The sequence below is a fragment of the Vulpes vulpes genome, chromosome 1 (assembly GCF_048418805.1).
Source record: "Vulpes vulpes isolate BD-2025 chromosome 1, VulVul3, whole genome shotgun sequence".
NCBI classification, from domain to species: Eukaryota; Metazoa; Chordata; class Mammalia; order Carnivora; family Canidae; genus Vulpes; species Vulpes vulpes.
This window is the reverse complement of record NC_132780.1, coordinates 93949553-93974542: the sequence shown is the minus strand read 5'-3', so window position 1 is coordinate 93974542 and position 24990 is coordinate 93949553. Positions and strand designations below refer to the sequence as shown.

Below are 24990 nucleotides of genomic sequence, written 5' to 3'. Positions count from 1 at the left end.
CACACAACACACCCCTTGTGTAACTCTGCTTCCCCTATGACACTCCCTAGTGCCCTTTATTCTACCTGCCTGGTTTCCAAAATAAAACTGGAAGTCATCCTGGACTCACCTCCCCTCTCCATCGGCACTGGGTAGTTACCATGGCTATGGTCTATCTTCTTTCCCACCCTGAAGTCTGTCCACTTCTCCTCCTACCTCCATCACCGAGCACTGTGCAATTTAATCACCAAAACCACTGCCTGTCTCTTCCCTAAAGGTACAGACCTGCCTTCACATAATCTTTGTGCCTTAGGCCCTGAAAACATAGTGCCTGGCACCTAGCAGATCTTCAATCATGTTTGCTAAATGGATGATTTTCTTATACAACCTCTTCATGCATTTGCAAGAACATATGGCTGCCCAGGTGGTATGACTGGCAGGCAACCAAATGGAGTACAGGAGTGATTTAAACCCACCACCCTCCCAATATGATCTAATGCCAGAAATCTCCACTGGCAGGACAGACTTAATTCCTGAGCTAAAGCATTATGTTTCCAGGAGGCCTGTGTTTTAAAAATCTAAGACAAGAATCATCACATCATATCAATTTATTTGGTCAGTTAGCAAGGTTCTGAATTGGACATAAGACAAACGAGTTTTGACAGCTGTTTAGGTCAAGTGAGATCCATGGCATAAGGTGTTACCCCAGGGAGGGGGTGAGTCTGAAGGAAAATCAGAAGAATAAAATTCAATATTTAGGCTTTGCCTCTAGAATTAGATGTATCATAAGATGGAAAAGGCAATCATTCATGTTTGAGTCAGAAATAGTAGAGCTGTACTTCCTGGCTCCGGTTATCGAGCTCTGCTCTGTATGCTCTGCTTTCGCTTACAGCGATAATTCTCATTCTAGACATGAATCTAACAAAACCATGTGTCTGGATTTCCTGGAATTTTTCTGACTCTGAATATGGACTTGTTCCCAAAAACTTCCATGTTCCATGTGCCCTCATGATTGGGTCGTTTGCATGATGTCAGTGGATGCCTGATGCCTGCTTACTGCTGCCAGACTTGACAGCTGTGGTGGGTCAAAATTTATCCTCACCAAGAGAAGCAAGGCCTGAATTCACCTTTTAATTTATTGCTTGAGTCAAAATGAGGATGAAGTGAGAACTGATAAAATAACCTAGTTGACCAGAAAGTGTTTTACATCTTATTTCTAAAAGTGCTCTAAACCACATTAAATCATCTCCAGATCTCCCAGATGTCACTGGTGATTAGAATTCCTGCAAGTTCACTGGGCTTCCTCCTCCTTCCCTCCCTGCCCATCTCCGCCCCCCTCCATTCTTTCCCCACTCCTCCCTCTCTGCTGCTCCCCAGCTCCTCCCCCTCCCTCTTCCCCTCTATCTCTTCCTTCTCTCTTTTCCTCCCTCTCTCTCCTCCCATTCATGTTTTCTTTCCCTTCCTTCTTTTCCCTTCTGTTTCTCCTTCCCTCTCTTCCTTTTTACCTTCTTTTTTTTTTCTTCATTTCCTTCCATCCTTCATTCATTCAGCAAATGCTTGTTCAGGGCTTATCTTAGGTCAGATGCTACAAAGAAGAATAAGATAAAGATAATTGTACAGGGATGCCTGGGTGGCTCAGTGGTTGAGCATCTGCCTTCAGCTCAGGTCGTGATCCCGGGGTCCTGGGATAGAATCTTGCAACGGGTTCCCCGTGGGGAGCCTGCTTCTCCCTCTGCCTGTGTCTCTGCCTCTCTCTCTCTCTATGTCTCTCATGAATAAATAAATAAAATCTTTAAAAAAGAGAAAAGAAATCAATGTCGGCTGTTGTCACATTGTAGTTAACGGCACAGCGTACCTGATGCTAAGTGGCATGCTAAAGACTAGAGCAGGATTTGCCAACTAGGAGGACCTCTGGGTTTGACTCCTGACTCTGCCTTTGACTTTATGAATGACCTTGACTAGGGATCTGGGCTATAAGATCCGCACTGAAGAAAGGAAGGGTGGGCCTAGGTGCCTCCTCAAGTTCCTCAACTGACTATAAGATCTGAAAGATCCTCTGGGGGTGTGAAGGGCTCAGGGATAATGAGGAATCCTGGTCTTCCAAGGTCAGAAATGGGAAAGTGAAAGCCATAAAAAGTGAGTAAATAAAGATCTTGCTCTTTGAAACCCTTGCCTATCAAGGAATCTACAACAAATGTAAGCAAGTCTTATTTCCACTAGCACAAAAGAGTCCAACTGCTTTTCTGGTCAGGCCTTTGCAGGAGCAAAGTGAAGGAGCGGGAGGCTAGAGGGCAGATCCTGAGATCTTTCCGCAGAAGAGCAGCGCCCCCTGCTGCCGCTCAGTGGTGCTGCACTTGATGAATAGACCTCCTGAGGCATCTCCAGCCTGGGGCTTCCCTGACTATGGAATCAAAAGCACCAATTTTCATCAGAAGCTGAGCTTCTAACTTTGACAAGACCATCAGACTGCGGGACGATTTCTCCACAGGTTAATTTTGTCCATGTTTTAGATTTACTTTGGCATCAAACTGTTCAGCCATGCTGCATACCTTTTTAATAAATCAACCTCCATGATTTGTACTAACAATACACAGTCAAAATCTGTGATTCCAAGTTCAAGGCTAGGTTCAAAGATCTGAAGGGTCCTTTAGTTCCCTCCGTTACTCAATCAACCAACCGATCAGATGGCCAAATCTCCCTCCAGCTCTAAAATTCAGCCTCCTGGAGAAAATCATGCACCTGTTGATGTGTTGAGCACAAGATGTTTTATATATTGAGGAATAGAGAGATTTAAGACACATTCCTGGTCTGACATTGTGGAGAATTGGCATGAAAATACACAAACGTAAATAGCGATTATAAAAAGTAAATATTGATGCTGAGCAACAAAGAAAAAATGCCCCAGGGCGGAACGGACCATAAGTGCTTTGAGAGCCAGTGCTTCAGGCAGACAGGCAGCCAGAGAGGCCTTCAGAGAGGAAAAGTTTCTTGAGCTACAGCTGTAGATTTAATAGTATTTGGATATATTCAGGGATGATGGAAAAAAAAATAAGCAAGCACAAAACACAGAGGCAGAAAACATGTTAAAAGTTTTGGCTAAAAAAAAACAAAACAAAAAACCCCATGAAATGCAATGTACTTGAGAAATACCAGGAAGATTAACTTAACCTGAGTAAGACTTTTTAGAATAGTGTGAGATAAGGCAGGAAAGGGAAATTGAGACATGATTAGATATTTCGTAAATGCAAGGATACGGAATTAGAGCTTTGTTCCTGTAAGCAGCTGAAAAGCACTGTAGATTTCTGGGAAAGAAAAGAAAATGATCAGACGTGTGTTTTAAAAAGACTCACCTGGCAATTAGATAGAGGATGAAATGATTCAAAGATGTGAAAAAGATGCCCTGAGTGTATGAAAAACACAGAGCTGGGGGCACCTGCATAGTTCAGCATCTCCTTCAGCTTAGGTCATGATCCTGCGGCCCTGGGATGGAGTCCAGCATTGGGCTCCCTGCAAGGAGCCTGCTTTTCCCTCTGCCTGTGTCTCTGCCTCTCTCTGTGTGTCTTTTATGAATAAATAAATAAAAGCCTTAAAACACACACACACACACACACAGAGCTAAAGAAGAAGGATCTCAAGGTCTCAAATGTGTACCTAAAAGCAGAAATGAATCTGGCTCTGTGATACTTTTCTATATCAAGGAATATATAATAACTTAACATTATTCTGAATATCAAACCCAGTTTGATAGTTTGATGCTCACTATATGGTAAGGAGGAAGAAAAGGAGACACACACACACACACACACACACACACACACAAAGCCACAAAAGGAGCTACTGTAGAGGGAAAAGGATCTTGACCCAAAGTCTGAGAGAGGCAATAGCAATGTCAAGGCCCAGAAACATCTAGAAGGATTAGAATTGGAAAAGAATTGGTTGGACACATTGTAGATAGTGCACAAATAATGAATGAATGAACTGATTGGTTACTTGAACTGTGCCGTCGTGAGACAAATTATGATGACAACTTCTATATCAAAGCGGTCTCCAGCCTGTTTACAGGAACTTTTTATTTCTTTTCAACATGATAACAAGAGAGCTTTTGAAAGTAACACAGGGGGAGCAGTAATGGCCTGCAAGAAGGAAGCCCGGCTCGCCAGGTGCTGCCCTTACTTCATCCTGGCCTCTCCCCGCCCCGCGGGCCCCAGCACCCCTGCTCTGGACACACGGGAGGCGGGAACGGCCACCCAGAGGGCCTGTGTCCCCCCCCCACACTCGGGTTCTGTAACAACCCCACGGGGTGGTTTCTTAATAAAAAGAGTAAATGTGAAAAAAAAAATTGGTTACTTGTTTAATATTCTTTCATTATACAGATTTGGGCAGGAAGGAAACTTAGAAATGATTGTTCTCTTGAAGCAATGACAATTTGTACCACATCTTCCCAAATAGCTTTCCAGTTTCAGGGTTGTGTCCAGTGACATGAGCTCACTCCCATGCTAGGTGGACCACCAAGAGATTTCTGTCAACATTCAGAAGGGGCACTGGATCTCACTCCCACACCTCCCAATGCCTGTTCTTTTCCCTAAGGCTAGATAACCACAATCATTCCGGATTGTTCTATTTTGCCAATGTCTTTCTAGAGCACTGAGCACATGGGACTGCCCTAAAAATCAGAGCGCTGAACAGGACAGTAACATCTCCCGGCTTTAGTCCCTGTAAAGAGTAGAGCCTGCGGTATATTTAGTGTGAGTCTGCGCTGGACTCAGGGCTGGGATTCTGTTTATTAGCAACTCCTAATGAGCAAGGTCACTTGGGTCCTTCATTGTGCTAAACCTCCGACATATGCTCTATGTCATTCCCTATAGAGTTCTTTTTCTTTTAGACAGCATTTAAGCTCAGACTTAGCATTGAATTTGGTACCTGGTAAATATTTAATAAATATTTAATGTTCCAACTTAAAATTTTAAGTCTGGTTGCTTCAGTGTTCCACCAATAGCTAACCTTTTTCATTTCTTCCCCTTACGTTCTATCTCTATCTCCTCATAAAAATCTGAGTTTGTTTGGGGCAATGATTATGTCTTAGTATGCCCAGTTCACCAAAACCTGGCACAGCAATTGGCATGAACTAATGAACTAATATTTAAAATAGTAGTGCAAATTATTGACGGATTGGACAGTGTTTTATAAAATGAATGTTCCATTTCCATATTAGAAATAATATCTCAGAGATATAATTTTATGATGCTCCTAAAATGTCAGCAGGGAGATTTTCTTCTTGTCTGTATCACTTATTTAAACGATACCTATACTTATGAGTCAATTCGTACATCCATACAATGAAATATGATTCAGTAGTAAAAAAAAAAAACAAAAAAACAAGCTACAGATATGTTCTATACCGTGGATGAGCTCCAAAAATACTATGCTCAGTTTTAAAAAGTCCAGACAAAAGAGACCACGTTATGTGATTCTATTTATACAAAATATCCAGAAAAGGCAAAGCTATGAAGACAAAAAGATTCATGGGTGACTGGAAGGGGGGCGGGGCGGGCTAAGGGGGTGGGTAGGGTAAGGAGACAATAGACATTAGTAGTAAATGTATCCATTGGGGTGATGAAAGTGTTCTAAAACAGATCGATGGTGCAGGTTGCACAACTTTGTCAATTTACTAAAAAAAAATAATAATAACTTGAAAGGGATGAATGTACAATATGTAAAATGTGATAACATAGCGATATTTTTTAAGTCAATTTAGGTCTCTGAAAGCTTTTCAACATTCTTAAGACTGCAGGAAGTTCCAAGGAGACATGAACATCCTTCATGGGCAGGCACAGGCAGAGGGAGCAGCAGGCTCCTGCGGGGAGCCGGACGCGGGACTCGATCCCGGGTCTCCGGGGTCACGCCCTGGGCTGAAGGCGGCGCTAAACCGCTGCGCCACCGGGGCTGCCCGCAAGGTGGTTTTTGAATGAAGAACACACCGAGGCATTTGAGGAGTGCAGCGCCCCCCCGCCCCCTGCCCCATCATCACTGGACCCTCTATTGTGCCTGTTGCAGTTGCCAACCAGCATCTGCCGAACGCTGCGGGCTCCCTCCCCGCGAGGCCCGCGCCACCTGCGCTCTGGGCGCTGCGGACTCCGCACCGGCCTTCCCGGGAGCGGCTGCGGCTGCGGCTGCGGGGGCCTCAGCTTCACTGGTCAGTGCGGGGCGTCCGAGGCAGTGGGACCGAGTTCTGAGGGGTTTTGACCAAAGGTCAGTGCAACATTTACAAGAACAGATCATTTACTCTGGCCCGCGTGACTACTGCTGGGCGTTATCCTTCCTTGCTCCCTGCCAGGAGGCCCGACGGCGCGCCCCGCGCTGCGCTCCAGGGTCAGGACGCCCTTCTGTGTGCTGTGTGTGTGTGTGCACAGACATGCTTCGGGACGAAGAACTGGGGAGGAAAACCCCAAATCATCAGGCCGCCGATGAAATGAACTTACGGTGTTCCCACTGCTTCGTTGCCTTTTTTTTTTTTCCACATTACACCACAAACATCTTTCCTTGAGTCAAAACTTGTGTTTTATTTTGGCAGCAGCTCGCCCATCTAGAATTCACAGCATTGTGCTATTCTGGTTGGAAAAGGGTGTGGGGTGCACCGAGCACCCCCTGCCTTCAGGCTGTCCCCCCTGAGCTCACAGTTGGAAAGGTGATGATCGCAACACCCACACTTGTGGCTGAGTAACATTTTATTTATGGATGAAACATGACTTTTCAAACGTGTTTCCTCTGTAGGACATGGAGTTTATGTCCACTTTTCATTATTTTATAGAAGACTGCAGTAAGCAGCATGTAGTTAAATCATGCATATTTAGAATATTTTCTTTGTGTGTGTTTTTTTGCTTTGTTTTTAAGACTTTATTTATTTATTCATGAGAGACACACAGAGAGAGGCAGGGACACAGGCAGAGGGAGAAGAGGCCCTATGCAGGGAGCCGGACGTGGGACCCGATCCGAGGACCCCGGGATCATGCCCTGAGCCAAAGGCAGACCCTCAATCACTGAGTCACCCAGGAGCTCCAGGATATTTTCTGAAATAAACTCCTAAAAGTGTTACTGCTGGTTCAAATATATGCACCTATGTATACAGATCGAAAATTAGACTCTAAAAATTTAGTTCTGATTAATTTTTAGCAGCAGAATATGAGAGTGTTTGCTTCCTTAGCCATTGGATAGTGTCCTTTTAAAAATTCCTGCCAAACAGTGTATGTTCTCATTCATTTGGGGAATATAAATAATAGTGAAAGGGAATATAAGGGAAGGGAGAAGAAATGTGTGGGAAATATCAGAAAGGGAGACAGAACATAAAGACTCCTGACTCTGGGAAACTAACTAGGGGTGGGGGAAGGGGAGGAGGGCAGGGGTGGAGGTGAGTGGGTGATGGGCACTGAGGGGGGCACTTGACAGGATGAGCACTGGGTGTTATTCTGTATGTTGGCAAATTGAACACCAATAAAAAATTAATTTATTGAAAAATAAATAAATAAATAATAAATAAATAAAAATAAAAAAATAAAAATTCCTGTCAAAAACTAAACTAACCTAAACTAAAATTAAAATAAAATAAAAATCCCTGTCAATTTGAAAGGTGGAAAATTATATTCATTGTTCAAATTTACAACTGTTTGAATCCTCATGAGGCTGGATAATTTTTCTATATTTAGTAGCCATTTGTGTTGTTGTTGTTCTATCTCTATCTCTTGATTTTTGTTGTTGTTGTTGTTTTCTCAGAATTCTTAAGAAGAAAGCTTGAGTTCATTTTCCGCTCTCCTGGAGCAAAGGTTCAAAGTAGAGTTTGGAATCCAAGCACCAGCCAGTAAGGCAGACCACAGGGTTTGTGACTCAGGTCAGAGGCAGTTCTGGATCATTTTCCATCACCTTCAAGAACTTGATCATCGACTCTTGAAGCACAATCAAATTTCTTGGATGCAGATAGCCCTTGAACACATAATTTCATAGAAAACTTCAAAGAGTTCCCTGTGCCTTTTCTGAGGAGAAAGACAAGCTCAGAGGTCTTGGAGGCAGTAATCAGATAAGTACCTCCCTATTGAACTAAGCATCAGGCTTGCAATAGAATCTTTGCAAGATAAATTTAAATCACAATGAAGTCTTGTGTAACATTAAAAAGGAGTCATGAGACTGTGGCAGGCATCTGAGCAGTCCTCAGGATTCCCTTATCTTGACTACTCAATTTCCTTCCCTCCTTCCTGCCTTCTTTCCCTCTATCCCTCCCTTTCTGTCTCCCTCCTCCCCTCCCTCTCCCCCTCTTTCTTTCCTTTGTACCTTTAGCTTCCTATTTGGGAATACCTGTACAAAGTATTGTGGGAGTTTTTACAAAAAAGGAAGATAATAAACCCTGTTCCAAAGGTGTACATAGGACATGCATTCGGAAAATTATTTATAAATTAGTCCTTTCCTTTTGAAAGAAAAACTGTTCAATGTTTTGATACCAGTACTTTCTACAACCTAGTAAAAAGCTATTTGAAGGTGAATTATTGTTTAGATTTTTGTATATGTAAAAGTAACAAATGTTTGTTTTGAAAACTTAAGCAATATAAAACCACATAAAGCAAAGTAAAAGTGGCCCCATGCATGCGCAATAACATGGGTAAAAAGACACAGACATCCCGTTCCCCGGAGTAAGAGTGTGAGTGTGCCCCTACAAACATGTCCCCATGTGTGGACACATCTGTAACATGTACATAGCAAAATGCAGCATGAGCTTTCTTTAATCTTGACATCTTGGCTAAAGCTCCAAAGCCAAGGCCCGTCTCCACAAAGTCACACATTGTAAATAGTGTCAATGAGCTGTCTCAATTTCCTTCAGCCTTATAGTGTTGGCAAAACTGGTCCTTCCACCTTACCCCCCCCCCCCCCAACTCCATCCATCCTCCAGAAGCAGGTCAGCCTCATGGAAGGAGAAAGGGAGTCATCCAGGTAACTAAGTGCAAGCCTGAGGAAAGGTACTTTGTCAGGAACAGGGATGCTGGCCTCTAGTCCCCAAACCAATCCATGGGAGGGTTGCGTGAGCACCAGGCATAGGGAAGGAAGTTGTCTACCTGCATGCTTACTCAGCCAGGAGACGCATGGCAGAGCCTGCTCTGTACCCCTTAGCATGTGAGCACACGAGGATGGGAACCTGCTTTTCCTGTCTCACCTACTGCTGAGTGTCCACAAGGCTGCCTGTGATGCCAGAGCAAGGAGAGAGGACAGCACCAGCGCAAGGGGCCCAGCCACTGTCAGCACAGTGAGTTGTGGTCTGAGTCCCTGGTGATGAGGAAAATACAAGTGCAAATTTTGAAACAATGGTTTAAAACAATGGGGTTTGCAAAACAATTTTTGAATTCGGAAAATTCTGTGTTGACAACGGTCGGTGGGAAAGGGGTCTCTTAGACATTAGATCTAAGTCTGCAAATTTAAATATCTTCTTTAGAGAAATATTGGTAGTATCTACCGAAATTATAAAGCCTTTTCACCTAGCAATTCCACTTCTAGCAGTCAACCTTACAAAATAACAACAATATTCTTCCAAGGCTGTTGGGAGACTTTGGATACATCCAGACAAGGACTTGCACCAAGGGAATGGCAGTGAGGATGAAGAGGAAGACGGGCACGAAGACGGTAATAGGTAGAATTAACAGGGTTTAGAGGCTGCCATGGATCTAATTTTGTCCCTCAGAAAGACGTACTGAAGTCCCAGGATCCATGAATGTGACCGTATTTGGAAATAAAGTCTTTGTAGGGGATCCCTGGGTGGCGCATCGGTTTGGCCCCTGCCTTTGGCCCAGGGCGCGATCCTGGAGACCCGGGATCGAATCCCACATCAGGCTCCCGGTGCATGGAGCCTGCTTCTCCCTCTGCCTGTGTCTCTGCCTCTCTCTCTTTCTCTCTGTATGACTATCATAAATAAATAAAATTTAAAAAAAAATAAAGTCTTTGTAGATGTAGTCCAGTTTAGGTCAAGGAAGCCAAGGTAAGGTCACACCAGTTAGGGGGAGTCCTAAATCCAGTACAGCTAGTGTCCTCATAAGAAGAAGAAAACAGACGCAGAAGCCCGGGAGAATGTCATGTGATGACAAAGACAGAGGTCAGAGTGTTGCATCCCTAAGCCAAGAAATGCCAAGATTATCAGAAACTAAGAGAAAGGTGTGGGGACAGATTCCCCCCTCGAGTCTTCGGGCAGAGCTGGGCCTGGAGCCATCTTCATTGGGGACTTCGGGTCTGTAAGACAGTAAATTTCTGTTGGTTTAAGCAACACATTTGTGATTTTTTTTTATTGTTTAAGATTTATTTATTTATTTATGACAGAGAGAGAGGAGAGAGAGAGAGAGAGAGAGGCAGAGACACAGGCAGAGGGAGAAGCAGGCTCCATGCACCGGGAGCCCGACGTGGGATTCAATCCTGGGTCTCCAGGATCGCGCCCTGGGCCAAAGGCAGGCGCCAAACCGCTGCACCACCCAGGGGTGCCCCATTTGTGATCATTTAAGGTGGCCCAGGAAGCTAATACAGAGGCCAGGCTGTGGGGGCCTCCGGGAGGAAGGAGGAATCCTGTGGCCAGTGTGTCCAGCCGGGGCCACTGCACAATAGTCCACTGTGTGTAAACGCCACATTTTGTTCACACAATCATCTGTTGATAGTTCCCTGAACTCTTACTTCATTCTGTAGGAAACAGCATTTTAATTTTCCTTTGAGAAATTTCCTCCTCCCATTGGGTGAAGTCTGCTAGTCGGCCAGTGGGCTAGGAGGTGTAAGGTGCTCTGGGCTGGGGGCACCTGGGCTACTCATTTGGTTAAGTGCCCAACTTGACTTCTGCTCAGGTCATGATCTCAGAGTTGTGAGATCAAGCCCCCCCCCCCCCCCCCCCCCCCCCCCCCCCGTCAGCTCCACACTGGCTGTGAAGCCTGCTGAAGACTCTTTTCTCCCTCTGCTCCTCTCTCTCTCTCTCTCTCTCCCCCTCCCTATTTAAAAAAAAAAAATGCTCTGGGCTGAGACCAACCCAAACAGCTGTTCTCTCCTAGAATAAAAAGCAAGATGATAAATAGAATAAAAATGGGATTGTTTTTGGTAATACGCAGCTATAACCAAGCAAAACTAAGTAGTGGTTTTGGCTACATAGAAACGTTTCAGTTTGTATTTATTCCCAAGCCCTGGCTTCCAGTTTTCCCTAAATTATGTGACTTACACGACAGCCAATACCAGATTCTGCTGCTAAAAAATCAGAGAACTCTACACTTATCGAAACCAAATGAATGGTACCCCACTTCTACAGCCTCCATTCAGGCTATGGACATGAGATCTTTTCCCCTAAAAGAATGTATTCAGTGTTTATTTTTATGTTACTTATTCTACTATTTATTCTACTCTATTCTATTATCTACTCCACATAGATTTGTGTGGAGAAGATACAGAGTGTAGGAGGTAGGGAGAAGGAAAAGAACAGGCTAGGAGTTTGCTGCCATGTTTTTGCCCAATAGATGAACTTGAATCTCCTTAAGGAATCTACTGATCTTCATTTTTGCTTTTTATGGCAAACCTGGGCTACTGTGGAAGGACTTATTTGGAAGCTGTGTAACTCCGCACAGTCTGGTGTCCCTAGATGCCTTGGGAGGCATGGATATGTATTTCCAGAACAACCTATGTTCATCAGTGCTCTACAAGCTGATGAACGGCCATACTCCTGCTTTTGCCTACTGGAAATCTTTTATTTCTCCCAAAATATTCATTCATTCAGTAAATAATTGTTGAACACCTGAAATCTACCAGCACTGGGGTTGCTAGGGATCCAGCAGCTAACAGGACAGACACACTCTGGGTCCTTGTGAAGCTCACCTTCTAGTGGGAGAGAGACCAAAGATAATGAACTAGCCAAGCAAAACTATGTAAAATTCTAACTCAGCTAAGTGCTCTGAGAAGCTCTGAAAGAGGATGTCACCTTGTCAGGATTGCAGACAAGGCTTCCCGGGGAAAGGGTGATTGACCTGAGTTTCAGAAGATTAAGTCGAATAAATAGGAGTTGCCAAAGTAGTGGAACAGCAGGAAGCTGAATTGGGGCCGAAGAATAGGCACTGGCAAAAGTTCGACAGTTGGAAACATCCTGGCATCTCTGTCTCAGAAAACTTCAGTTCTTCCATCTTATTTTACCTAATAGTTTTCATATGGATTTTTTTCCACAATGCTTTAAGATACCCTATCTAACGTTGAACTCACAGCTGCCATGCCAGACTGGTTTGGGCTGGGTCCCAGCTTCTGCGGCCCATTTCTCCATCCACTTCCTTCCCTTCTTCCACAATGCACCATCCACTTGAACTTGACAAATAGGCTGAGCATCCTCTGGGCTGAAAAATAAGGGATTAAAGGAGCTTCCAGTTCAAGTCAATGTGGTGGTTCATTTAACCCTGACCTTGTGCCTTGGTTCTGATAACCAGGTCGTGGAGATAAGACTGTTTTGCCTGCAGGCCTGGTGACAGGTCCCCCTCTGGGTAACCTGGTGCTCCGAGCACCGTTTTAGCATTAGGGCTCTGTCTTGTTTTTTTCCTGTCTCCCTGCTGGGAATCGGAGCCCCATTTGTGAATTCCAGCAGGGCCTCTCTGTCTACAATATGTCCTGAGGCCACTCCCTGCTTTCCAGAGTTTGGGAACTTCTCCGTATTTCCAGTTACAAGGGGTGGCCCTTCGTAAGAGGTGCCCTTTGGCTCCCGGGTGTTTGCAGTGACCGCCCCCTGGTGGTCATGGCCACAGGGTGCTCTCACTTCCTAGGCCAGCAGTCCTGGGCTTACGGCCCTTAGGCATCAGCCCCACTCCCTTGGAGGACCTGCAGCATGGGGGCCTGGCTCTTTCTAGTCTTCTACAGTTAGCCAGGCCGTGCCACAGTCATACCAGACCCCAGACTGAACCACAGCTGGGTACCCCCTACCCTCTAATCCAGGGCTCTACACTCTCCATGCACATCCTATACCTAGTAAATAAAACTAGCTATGTTAACTAGGATTTGTGAACTCTGATTCAAATGTAAAAAACAATTTGTGATTAGAGAAAGATTTTATTTTCATTACTCAAGGAGCACTATGATGGTCAGTATGTATTTCTTTAGCCAGTCCAGAAGCATTCTCAATGAAGCCATCTCCAGCCTGTTGTCATTCATACTGTCTGCAGATTAACAGAAACTGTGAGCCATGAACCAAGAGGGCAGGATCCATGAGGATTCAATTGGTGCATACAAATAGACCCCAAATCTCACGCACTTCCCCTCCGTGAGATTGGCCAGGACTCCAGTGGGGAAGGTGATAGATGGCTGCGGTTCTCTGCCCAGCACTCGGGGCACCTCTCTCCCGCCCTGGGCTCTCCCACCCCAGGACACTCGAGGCAGCAGAGAGGGAAACAGCATCAATTCTTCCCAGTAAGGAGCAGCCCCATGGAAGGAACCAGCCAGCTCACAAGGAGCCCATATTTCACCAGCCACCCTAGCAATTATCGTACCAGGAGAGCACCTCGGTGTGTGTTAGCCCATACAGCAGGTCAACGCCAAGGATGACTAGCCAAGCTGGACTGTCCCTCAGTTCCTGCTCTATGGCACAATTTGAAGAGAAGATGAGTGTTCCCTAATATGTTTCGCATTCTCTGCCACCTGACCAGAACGAAACCACTCAGCCATTTCCTTGAAAACTACACAGATCACAGAGAGGCCAAGCTCAGAAAATATGCCAGGGAACAGTAGTTGTCACCCCACCTCACATGATGTTTCAGAGTCTGTAACCTAATACAAATCCCCATAATCTTAACACTTCATCTTACTTAGCAATACTCAGCGAGACAAATGCCTGTACAGGTCGCCAGGGATATGAGCTCTGAGTACAGGCTGTTCTGACCGTATCTGAGAAATACCTAAGGCTGGGGGAGACAGAGGGAGGCGAGGTGGGGAATGTTTGATGATGCAGATATAAAAAAAAAAAAAATCCAGAGTTGGCACATCAATAAAACATACCAAAAACTAAAAAGAAGGAAGGGGGAGGACAAGGAGGAAGAGGAGGCAGGAAAGGAATGCAAATGAGACAAAGCAAGGAGCCCCCATAATCCCCCCTGGGGTGAAGCGCCCACGTGGGCCTTACACTCACCGTGACGGCTTTCACTGCAAGCCCTCAGTCCAGTTCCATAGAGTATAATAGTGTTTTATTTTTAAATGATCAACCCCCACCTGCTCAACTTTGGCAAGCAGATGTCACCAGGATGGGAAAAGCTCTGCATGCAAACAAAAGTGGGAGCTGTGGTCCTGGTTCCCTGGACGGTAGCCAAATGCAGTTCAATCATGTCATTCCAGCTGGGGTGGCTTCGGGACTGGGGAAAGCTAGGCTAACTCAGGATCCCATTTTCCCTTTAGCTGAAAGCCACTTGCCAGCGGGGTTGGCTGTGCCCACAGCTTGTAAAGGAGCTTCCTCCGGGCGGCCACGGGTACCCCAGGCAGCCTCCCCCGGGCAGCATTCTCCCAGCCGCCAGGAGAATGGCACATGGCACTGACCACCCAGCTGTCGCAAGGACCTGGATAGGATCAAACAGGATGTGGGCATGGTGTGCCCCCAAATCCGGCCAGGTCAAATATGTGCATGGTCTCAAGGCTCAAACAGTGTGTGGTAGCCTTAGACATATTTGCATCTTGAAACCCCACGCTGACGTTTTGTAAGGTAAACCCTCCTGGAGAAAGGTAACAGTGTGCAAACATAGTCTATAAAGAATTTAAGACGCTGTTAAAGAAAGTGTTTCTTATGAAATATATGCTTTCAGGGATGTGATTACTCCAGGAAGGCTACCTTTAGTTAAAAACCAGGTCAAGAATACCTGAATGGAAAAACTCCACACGATAAAATAAATATCCACCAGGGCAGCCAGAGGTGCACAGGAGACCAGAAACTCCTGGAAGAAAGCAAATAGGACTGTGAAACTCATCGTGAACCCTAGCTCCACAGAGGAGAGTGAGTGTTCCCAAGTTAGAGACTCTCAGGGCCAGGATGCACTGCTTGTGTCACCCTACCTAGGCACGCCTGGCTTCCTGAAGGAGGCACCCAGGGGACACAGCTCACTCACAGCAATGTTGGGCTCTGTAGAGAGACGTGACGCTTACCTGTTTCGAAGCAAATTCTCTTCTGCAAGTGCCAGAAAGATCAGGTATTCCTGAAGAATGGAATCATCCTCCTGAGAGGGGTGACATCATCACAATCACATTTGATTGAAAGTGCCTCCATGCTCAGAAATACAGTTCCTTTTCTCGAATTCCTGCCTGCCTCTTTCCCACCAGTCAACAGAACCCCAACATTTTCCCTGAAGGATATACCAACTCATGGTCATTTCTACCTTGTTTTATCTATTTATTTATATGAGTTTGTGTCATTTAATTTTGCTTCTGTCCTTTGGTTGTTCTTCTCCCATCCTCCCTGGCTTAGAAACTCTATGAGGTGCATATTCAAGATCTGCTTTTCTTACGTTCTCCATTGCCTGATCCTACAAATACTATGGGCATTTGAAATATTCCCATTGAATACAGTAAGGAAGACACATTAAAAATGAAATGTTTGGGATGCCTGGGTGGCTCAATGGTTGAGCGTCTGCCTTCGGCTCAGGGCGTGATCCCGGGGTCCTGGATCAAGTCCCACCTCGGGCTCCCTGCATGGAGCCTGCTTCTCCCTCTGCCTGTTTCTCTGCCTCTCTCTGTGTGTCTCTCATGAATAAATAAATAAGAAAAATCTTTTTTTTTAATGAAAGAGTGTTTGAGGAAATCTTTGCTCTAAGTTGTTATTGAAAAGATTCCTTTCAGATATAATACTTTGAGAAAAATATAAAAAAGGTCCATTTCCATGTTACACTCAAGGCCATGAACTTCCATTCCACTTTATCATGCTAGACTAATAAAGGAGTTGGTAGAGTCCTGGTAGGTTAGTTCTGCTCCTTTTCTATAGACCTTCTTAATACAATAACACCACCCACTGGAACTCACTTTTTTCATTTCTTCTCTAGAATAAGCCTGGAGCCCCCAGAGTGTGGAATTTATCCTAACACTTCCATTTATCCTCATTCATACACTGCTCTGTGAGTACATAGAGTCTTGAAGATCCTCCTGAGGTCTAGAAACCCCATACCCATAGCATCTCATCACTTTTCCTTCAATGGGGCATGTTTTTCTCTCAGAATATACTCACCCAACATCCAAATATTTCCTCACTTAGACTGTAGTGGGTTTTTTTTTCCTCTTTAAGAGGCGGAAACATGAAATGAGGGGGATCAGAATATGTCACCCTCCTGCCATAGCCACGGGTGTGCTTAGATTCAAGGAAAAAAGCGAAGACTTTGCAGTGGGCAGGATTCCAAGATGATCCCACTTATTCAATCAAACATGAACCTAGGTACTGCTGTGAGGGGACTTTGGAGAAGTAATTAAGGACGCTAATGTGTAGACCTTAAGATAGGGAGATTATCCAGTGGACCTGATTGAGGTAATCACATAAGCTCTTTAAAAGCAGAGTTTTCTCCAGCTAGTTATAGAAGAGGAAGGCAGAGATCTGAAGCACAAGATTTTGAGACGCTATTGCTGGCTTGAAGATGAGGGGGCGTCGGCAAGAAATGTGAATGGCCTCTAGTTGCTGAGAGCCACCAAGAAAAGGGTGACCGGGTGACCTCAGTCCTCCAGCTGCAAATAATTGAATTTTTCCAAGAACAACAACAAAAATTTGGAAATAGACTCCCACCTGGAGTCTCCAGATCAGAAGTCAGAGATTTCAGTCTTTCGAGACCTTTCCTAGAGACTCCAGTCAACCTGAGAGCTGTGAGCTAATATAGGGGTGCTGCTTTAAGTTTCAAAAAAAAATACCACTTTGGTACAATGATTATTTTGAACTGAAAGCCCTTGAGAAAAAGCAGACACAGGAAATGCTCTCTGCCCTCCTATCTACCGAAAAGCAGAGCATAAATTCCCATTTTGAAGGTGTCCCCTGCCCTCTGCTATCCCAGGAAGAGAACAACCCTTACCATGGAAACAGAGACAGGACCTAGGCGAGTCTCCAAAAATGAACTTTACTATATACCCCTCATCCAACATTGCTTTGCTCCGTTTGTTTACCTTCCTACGATTTATGATCCCCTCGAAGCCCAAAGCCCCTTTCCTGTATTTAGTCTCTCCTTCATAATTTGTTGTCTTCTATTTAAATGATATATAATTCCCCCAACCCCAAGTCTAACTGCTATTTTGGGTTTTCATTTTTGAGGGGGCAGGGGAGCCCCCAATGTCTGCAAAATTAAAAATAAAATCTGAATGCTTTTTCTTTTGTTAATCTGTCATTTGTAAGTTTAATTTACAGGCTCTAGGGACAGAACATAAAAAGGGAGAGGAAACGTTTTTCTGCCTTAAAGATATAAGATAAAAAACATGGTCACTTAGTTTTTGTTTCTTAGGCATGGATTAAATTAAAAACTTTACACTTGCCATAATCATAGAACTACTTAGGAATAAAGAAGAAGGAGGGGGTGGCTTCAGGGTTTTCAAGAACTAAAGGTAGAAGTTGTAGATGACATGTCCAAGATGTGGCCCCAGAGACTTTTCTGGCACATCACATCATCTCTTTGTTAAATCATCAGGTCATCGCACTAGAAGCCTTCATTTTCTAAGATATGAATTTATTGCGTTAGTGAGTTTAATCCAAAGCGCTTAAGTCAGTATATTTGTTTTTAAATTCCTATAAAAATGTCAGTTCATGTTCCCAACTGATATTTTCTTATTAGATTGACTTATTGGCACCTACTGTCTCTCAATTTTCAACAATGAAGTGTTTTCTACTCTTTCAGATCCCAGCCCCACACTTTGGAGAGCATTACAAAAATTCCAGAACTTATTCCAGAAGTTACAAGGCAGTGACACAGTCCCTGCCTTCCAGTTACACAGCGTAGCCTAGATTTCTAGGGAGTGGTGCTCAAGGGACCACATTTAATGAACTCTGACTACACTGGAACAGTGGACCGGGCCAGGCTGCATCTGTGTGAGTGGTGGGCTGAGCCCCTGGCTCCATTCCTTACCACTTGGGCCACAGCCCTCAGCTGAGAAATAAGAACCTGGCAACAGATTTTGTACTGTCTAATGAGCCAGGACACCTGGCTCTTGTATTTTTTCTTTTTTTTTTTTTAAGTTTTTATTTAAATTCCAGTTAACATGCAATGTAATATTAGATTCAGGTGCATATTGTATGCTTGTTTGTGGGATGAATGTGCCTACTCAGAAATCAGTAAAGACTAACATAATTATTACCACTTGGCTTCAGCCTCATCATCAACAGGAGTGTTATATCCTCTGCACACAAGACGGTTCATATTGTCATATAGTGATTTTAATTTTTATTAGACTCAGTACAGCGAATGTGTATTCAATCTCCACTCTGTCTAAGGCACTGATTTGCCATAGGGATAAGAGAAATCTTGGCATGAATAATATGAAAATCTAATCCCTGATTTCCAGGGGCCAGTACTTTATGGAGAATGGAAGAGTGTTGGAACTTATTTTCAAAGCACTTTATGTGAAGCATGGAGATGATGTTTATATCTGTTTCAAAATATGTCAATCAGCAAAAAAGAAAAAGAAGACTGGGCCACCTAAAACCCTTTAGAACTTAAAAATTAGATGTTGCTTACAACATGGTTGACCTCTAAGGCAATCGAAATAGGATGTAAAAAGCTATCTATCGCCGCCAAGATTTAAATCATTTTTCCAAAATGGGTTTGCCAAGACAAAAGGAGGTGTTTTCTGCAGCAATCTGCCAAACAATCCCAAGTAATCATGGTATTTTTTTTAGGTTTCTGCAGCTATCTGCCCCTTTGCTTATGATAGCAAAGCATAATAAACAGTTAAAAGACAGAAATAGCAACGCTCACCTTATCATGCCAAGGGTTGTCATATTCTTTCTATAAACAATACAGTGCAAAGGTTCAGGAAGAGTGAGAAATCTGACCTGCAGCGATTTTTCCACTACTCATCACTTTGGATAGTTACAAGAAATCAAGAGAAGGGATTTTCTTGCCTAATTATTTCTAACCTTAAGTTCAGGGAGTTAGTCTTTCTCGAGATTAGAAGGCACTAAACACATCCTGAGGAAAGGGTGCAGTACATTTTCTCCAAGTACTGTCCAGGAGATGTGAATTCTCTCCCTTTATTTGGGATCTCAGAGGAAGGGGCAGGAGAGGGGAGGAGGTTCAGCGGGCTCAGCTCTGGCTAAGCGCTTCCGCAGGCCCTTGACGTTGATTCTGTGGGGAGCAGGACAAAGTCCATTCCGGGGGTGGAGCGCAGCCTGACTGCAGGGGCCCAGCCGGGGGCCCCGGATCCCGGACAGTCCTCAACAACCCCTCAGAACTGCTTTCTGGGGATTTATTACTACAAACTGAGAGAGTGCATTTCCCAAAGATACCTAAAGCGAATGCAAAAAGGACTCGAGACGTGTGTATTTTGGTGTACTTCAAACTCAGAGAAATAGTTCCAAAAGCTCCAAAAGACATAAATATGCTGATCTTCAAGTTTTTACCTATCTTGATGATTCTCACGTGCATTGATTTCTTAGGAATGTTACATGAAAATCTGATTTTTCCTATGTAGAAAGTTGTGCTCTCCTGAGGCTCATTTCCCAGCGGCCGACCTTGCACTCTGATACATGGACACCGTGATGCGACGCCGCCGTGGGCCCTCGAGGCCCGCCCCGAAATCTGCTCCCACTCAGGCAGGATCAGTGCCTGCTCCCCCAGCCCGTACCTCGTACCCCTGGCAGGGGCGCCACCTGTGCTGGGAGTCTTCCGGAAAAGGGGCTTTCGCCCTCTTCCACCATTCCCTATTTCTGAGCCAAAACACTAAAAATAAAGTACTCCCAATTTTACATATAAACTCAAATTGTAATTAAGGCCCCTTTTTCCCCCTGTATCTGTCCTCAGTGGATACAGAGGCCAGCTGCTTACTATCTGTGGGAGAAAAGTCCAAAATAGTTACTAGAATTTGCAATTATCTTTCATTGTCCTCAGAACACCCCTGCTCCCTGATGCTAGTCTATTTCGGTACTTCCAGTTCCGCTTAGAGGGACTGTTTGCTGTAAGATCTTTGGCAGGCCAGGTGACCACTTTGTGCCTCAGCTGTCCATTGGGAAATGGGGAGTGACACGGGGTGAGCTCAGGATCCCTAGCAACACTACCTTGCCATGTTTCAGTGACCTCACCAGGCCTTAATGTTCCGAGGAGTATTTTTCAGTGCGTTGTTGGAAATTGTCGAGTCACACTTGAATGGCAATTACAAGATGAGGCTGGAATATAATGATACCTCCTGAAAAAAGATTGGACTGAGGAATGTGGATGAGGAATGCAATGAAGTGTGGGATGGGAAAGTGTATTCCGAGTGAGGACATGACATATCCTTTGCTAACAGACAACATTAGGCAAATTCCCGATGCTTGATGAATGGCCAGCCGCAATTGGAAATAGGACCCTTCCCAGAAAGGCTGCCGATCATATTTTTGGCAGAAGCCTCAGATTAGTGAGAGTGATGCTTTGCACAGGCCCTGGGGTGAGTCAGCACTGACTGGGGTGCTGACGAGGATAGCAGCAGAGATTGACCACGTGAATGCTTGGACCTGCTAAGCTCGTAACCACGAGGACACATTCCAGAAGGCTTGCTTTATTTATTTTTTTAAGATTTTATTTATTTATTCATGAGAGACACAGAGAGAGAGAGAGGCAGCGACACAGGCAGAGGGAGAAGCAGGCTCCATGCAGGGAGCCCGACGTGGGACTCGATCCTGGGTCTTCAGGATCACGCCTTGGGCTGAAGGCGGCGCTAAACCGCTGAGCCACCCAGGCTGCCCAGAAGCAACCATTTTTAACCAATTCTAGTTTTAGGTCTTCCATGCCACAGAACTAGTCTGTAAGTGTGTGCCTGTGTTTCTGGCTGTATCAACTTCAAATAATATATATCTGTTTCCTATGACGAAAGGTGTGTGCATTTAATACACTTTATACTCTGAACTCACCTGCATTTCACCTTCCAGTTTTTGTTAGCTACGTTGGCATTTTGAGATCTTGAATGGTTACAGGCATCGCTGTCAGTGATCTGCCTCAGTCCTTGCTTCTGGATTCATCACTTTCTGGCATCATCAACCCATCAAATGGGGAAAGTAGTTGTCCAAGGGCTAATCTCTGGCTCACTCTTTCCTCTTCCTGACATGTCAGCTGATTAATATCATCATCCAGGCTTGACCCTCTATACTGTTGTGTCATTTTAACTTAGTTTTCTGTACTTCATCTATAGTTCGACTTTAAAAATTGAAAGCCACTGAGAGACATTCATTATATCAAGATTATATAAATAGTAATTGCAGAATCAATTAGTATATGAGGCTTATAAAGATAGAAATGCTTCGTTAGGGCTCCTGGGTGGCTCAGTGGTTGAGCATCTACCTTTGGCTCAGGGTGTGATCCCAGTGTCTTGGGATCGAGTCCCTCATCGGGCTCCCTGCAGGGAGCCTGCTTCTCCCTCTGCCTACGTCTCTGTCTCTCTCTGTGTGTCTCTCCTGAATAAAATAAATTTAAAATTAAAAAAGAAATGCGACTTTATGTCACCAAAAATATCCATGCAAAAACTAATGGAAAAATGGATTCCCTTTATTTAGACCCTTTCTCTTTTTCCAAGTCATGTCACATTTCAGTTCACTTCATCCTATGATCACTTCTGAACAGTTTTTGTTCCTTTTATTCTAACGGAGTGAATAGACATGTGGACCTTTCTAAGGATCTACGATCATCCAGATTGTTACACATCTTTTCAGTCAGTGTTCGTTAATCACCACCTCCTGCCTACTGTATCCGACTTTGGGCCAACTGCTTTCTAGGCCTGTTTTACTGCTACTAATTTGAAATTTCTTTTCATTTTGTGCCTCAGCAGTTCTGCTGTTTGTTGGATTCATTTTTCCTTCTCCTGAAATACATCCCAAGTCACACAGGGAAGAGTAAACAGGAGAAACCTCCTGAGTCATTAGCTTATTTTGCCTGGATTCTTGAGTGCCAGACTAGCTGGCAATAAAATTAAGGTTCAAAATAATGTTTCCTGAGAACTTGGAAATCTTGCTCCACTATCTTGTATGATGACAACCTCATGCTTGTATTTGTGGGTGCTGGGGGTTTGTGAGGGGACTGTTCTTGCAGGTGTCCTGGTCATTTTCCCGGCAAGCTTTATGCTAGGGTTTTTTTAATTTCGGCAGAATAGTTCCTGGCGCATGGTGAGTGTTTTTCATCGGAAAGGTATTTTTTAGTTCAGGGGTACTCCTTTGTATATTTTATTTGCTTTTCTACCCCTGTACTCTCAGCTCAGGTGAATTACATCTTATCAGCTTTCTGGATCTGTCTTCCGTCTCAAATTCTCACTTATATTTTCCCTTTCTGTCATTCTCTGCATCCTGAGCTATTTTCTGAACTGTAGCTTCCAGATTAGTATGTTAGCTGTCAGCCAAACCAATGATTCCACTCTATTGACGTTTCATTGTGGGGGGTGGGGACAAGGTTTAATTTTCAAGGCCGGTGTCCTGTCCGTCGCTCGCTGCTTCTGCACAGCAGCCTGAGGCTGCGGGCAATCGTGCTGCGCTCTCGAATCTCCCAGACGGATTCGAAGTGTGATTCCTTCTTCTTTATCTGCTTCTCCCACGGTGAGCTGCTCTTTCACACGTCTTAGTATTTCTCTTTCACCAAATGTTCCATGATCCTCGGTCGATCAGTAATAACGGTGGATCAAACTCCTACGGGCTGATTATCCTACGTAGCCGGCAAAGTTCATCTCCGTGGGTTGGAAGAACAGGTCCCCCCAGGGGGGGCGCTGAGCCGGCCGGCCTCGGCCTCTGCGCGCTGCGTGGACCGCTCCGCGCCCACTCCCAGCCTCCCACCTGCTCGGACCGCCCGCCAGGGTCCCGAGTCCGCCCGGGCTCGCCAACGACCACGCGGGACGCCTGCCCCAGGAGGACCTCTTGGGTGTCGGAGCCCCTCGTCTGTGCCCGGGAGGCAAGGGCAGGAGGCAGTGGCTCCCGACTCCCGGGAGGGCGGGGAGGAGGCATCTGAGCGGCAGCTCGGACCAGTGTCCTCTACCTAATTCCTTGACACTCCAAGGACAATCAGGCCTCACCCAGACCTACTGGATCTCAACCTGCACGTGTACCAGAGACCTCAGTGGCTGGGAAGCTGAGCTAAGCCAGCTCAGAAGCTGGCAACGCCAAGCACTGACTCCTGCCGCGTCCATCCGCCACCTCTCAGGGTGCCTCTGTGCCTCTGCGGCTCTGCTGCAGGAGGGGCTCTGCTGCAAGGAGGGGCTCTGCTGCAGGAGGGGCTCTGCTGCAAGGAGGGGCTCTGCTGCAGGAGGGGCTCTGTTGCAGGAGGGGCTCTGCTGCAGGAGGGGCTCTGCTGCAAGGAGGGGCTCTGCTGCAGGAGGGGCTCTGCTGCAAGGAGGGGCTCTGCTGCAGGAGGGGCTCTGCTGCAAGGAGGGGCTCTGCTGCAGGAGGGGCTCTGCTGCAGGAGGGGCTCTGCTGCAAGGAGGGGCTCTGCTGCAGGAGGGGCTCTGCTGCAGGAGGGGCTCTGCTGCAGGAGGGGCTCTGCTGCAAGGAGGGGCTCTGCTGCAGGAGGGGCTCTGCTGCAAGGAGGGGCTCTGCATGGTCTCCGCTGCTTCTGTGCAGCTCCAGGCTGCCCTTCACCATGATCCATTTTCCCTTTTTGATATGTACTTCCTCCGTGTGAAATAGTATAGCAAACACCCAAGCACCCATCACCTAGCTCAGAAATAAAACTCAACAGATAGTCATTGAAACCCCTGGGTCCACCATGAGTGTTTCCATCATGAGTCCTGAGCCCCACAGGGCAGGGGGCACGGCAGCCCTGCAGCCACAGAGGCGATGCCCTGCTGGGACTCTGGCCCGCTCCCACACAGACCCCCAAAGTACCCTTAATGGACCTGAGGCCTGAGATAGCATGGGATACCCTCGGAGCTGGAGGTCGGGGAACTAAACTCACCCACTTGCATAGACTAGAACAGATGAAGAAAGGCCCAGTGGGGTGCTAAGATGTCATAGCTGAGACTATAGGCCAGTGTTGGGGTAACAGAGAAGAGCATCTGGTCAAACATGCATTAATGAGATGGCCTCGGGAGTCGGGGAGAAGCTTCTAAAGATCTGAAGAGACACAGACGAGGGAAATGGCATCCAGAATGTCTGTTAGCAGGAAGCAGTGTCCTCCGCAAGACAGGATCCAGAGCCCAGACAAGAAGTGACAGGAGCAGGGCAAGAAAACAGTCTTGTAGGCAGAAATCCAGCATGGTGGGAGGTGGGTATTGAGGCATACGGAGCAAAGACATTCAGCCGCCAGAATCTGGAATCAAGATGCTACACCAAGTCCAAGAACAAAGATGCAGGTTCTTAAGAGACCAGGAGCTGCTGAAATTCCTCCTACTGACTCTTGGAATTGATCCTAGACTTAAATAATGAAGACTCTAAGGGCCTGAGCTGGAGAAAAAGGCAGGTGAGACAAGAAGAGGGGAGGGAAGGGGAGGGAGAAACTAGGAACCAGATGTGATCTGACACCATCACCTGACCTCAAAAGGGCACAAGCATTCTTCAGCATTTGTGACAAGCCAACATATCCAAAAACCTACACAAAACTGTGAAGACTATTCTGTCCTCCCGCCCCAACCCAAACCCCCATCCATTTACACCACACAACGAATAATGAGGAAGACCTTGTTCCATTCCTGGAAATTTTGAGCACCTTGTGTGTGCCAGGTGCTGTACTGTGAATGGGGACCTCAGGGGTGAGTAGCACCTGCCTGGGCCTTCAGGCAGTTCCTGTCCATCTGGGCAGTCAGATATGCAAACAGAGGGTTTCAGTTGGTGTAGGAAGTGTTGTACCTGAGGAGTTCCTGGGTCTCAGGACTGCATGGGGCAGGGGT

General features: G+C 45.6%; 1 long non-coding RNA gene across 1 annotated transcript; it reads right to left on the bottom strand.

Annotated features, from left to right (window-relative positions):
- Positions 1 to 13033: 13033 nt before the first annotated feature.
- On the bottom strand, positions 13034 to 15197 carry LOC140593921 (uncharacterized). The gene is made up of 2 exons (XR_011994349.1): positions 15127 to 15197; positions 13034 to 14918 (listed from the first exon to the last, which is right to left on the bottom strand). It is a non-coding gene; the product is annotated as an uncharacterized lncRNA (long non-coding RNA).
- Between the last annotated feature and the right edge of the window lie 9793 nt (positions 15198 to 24990).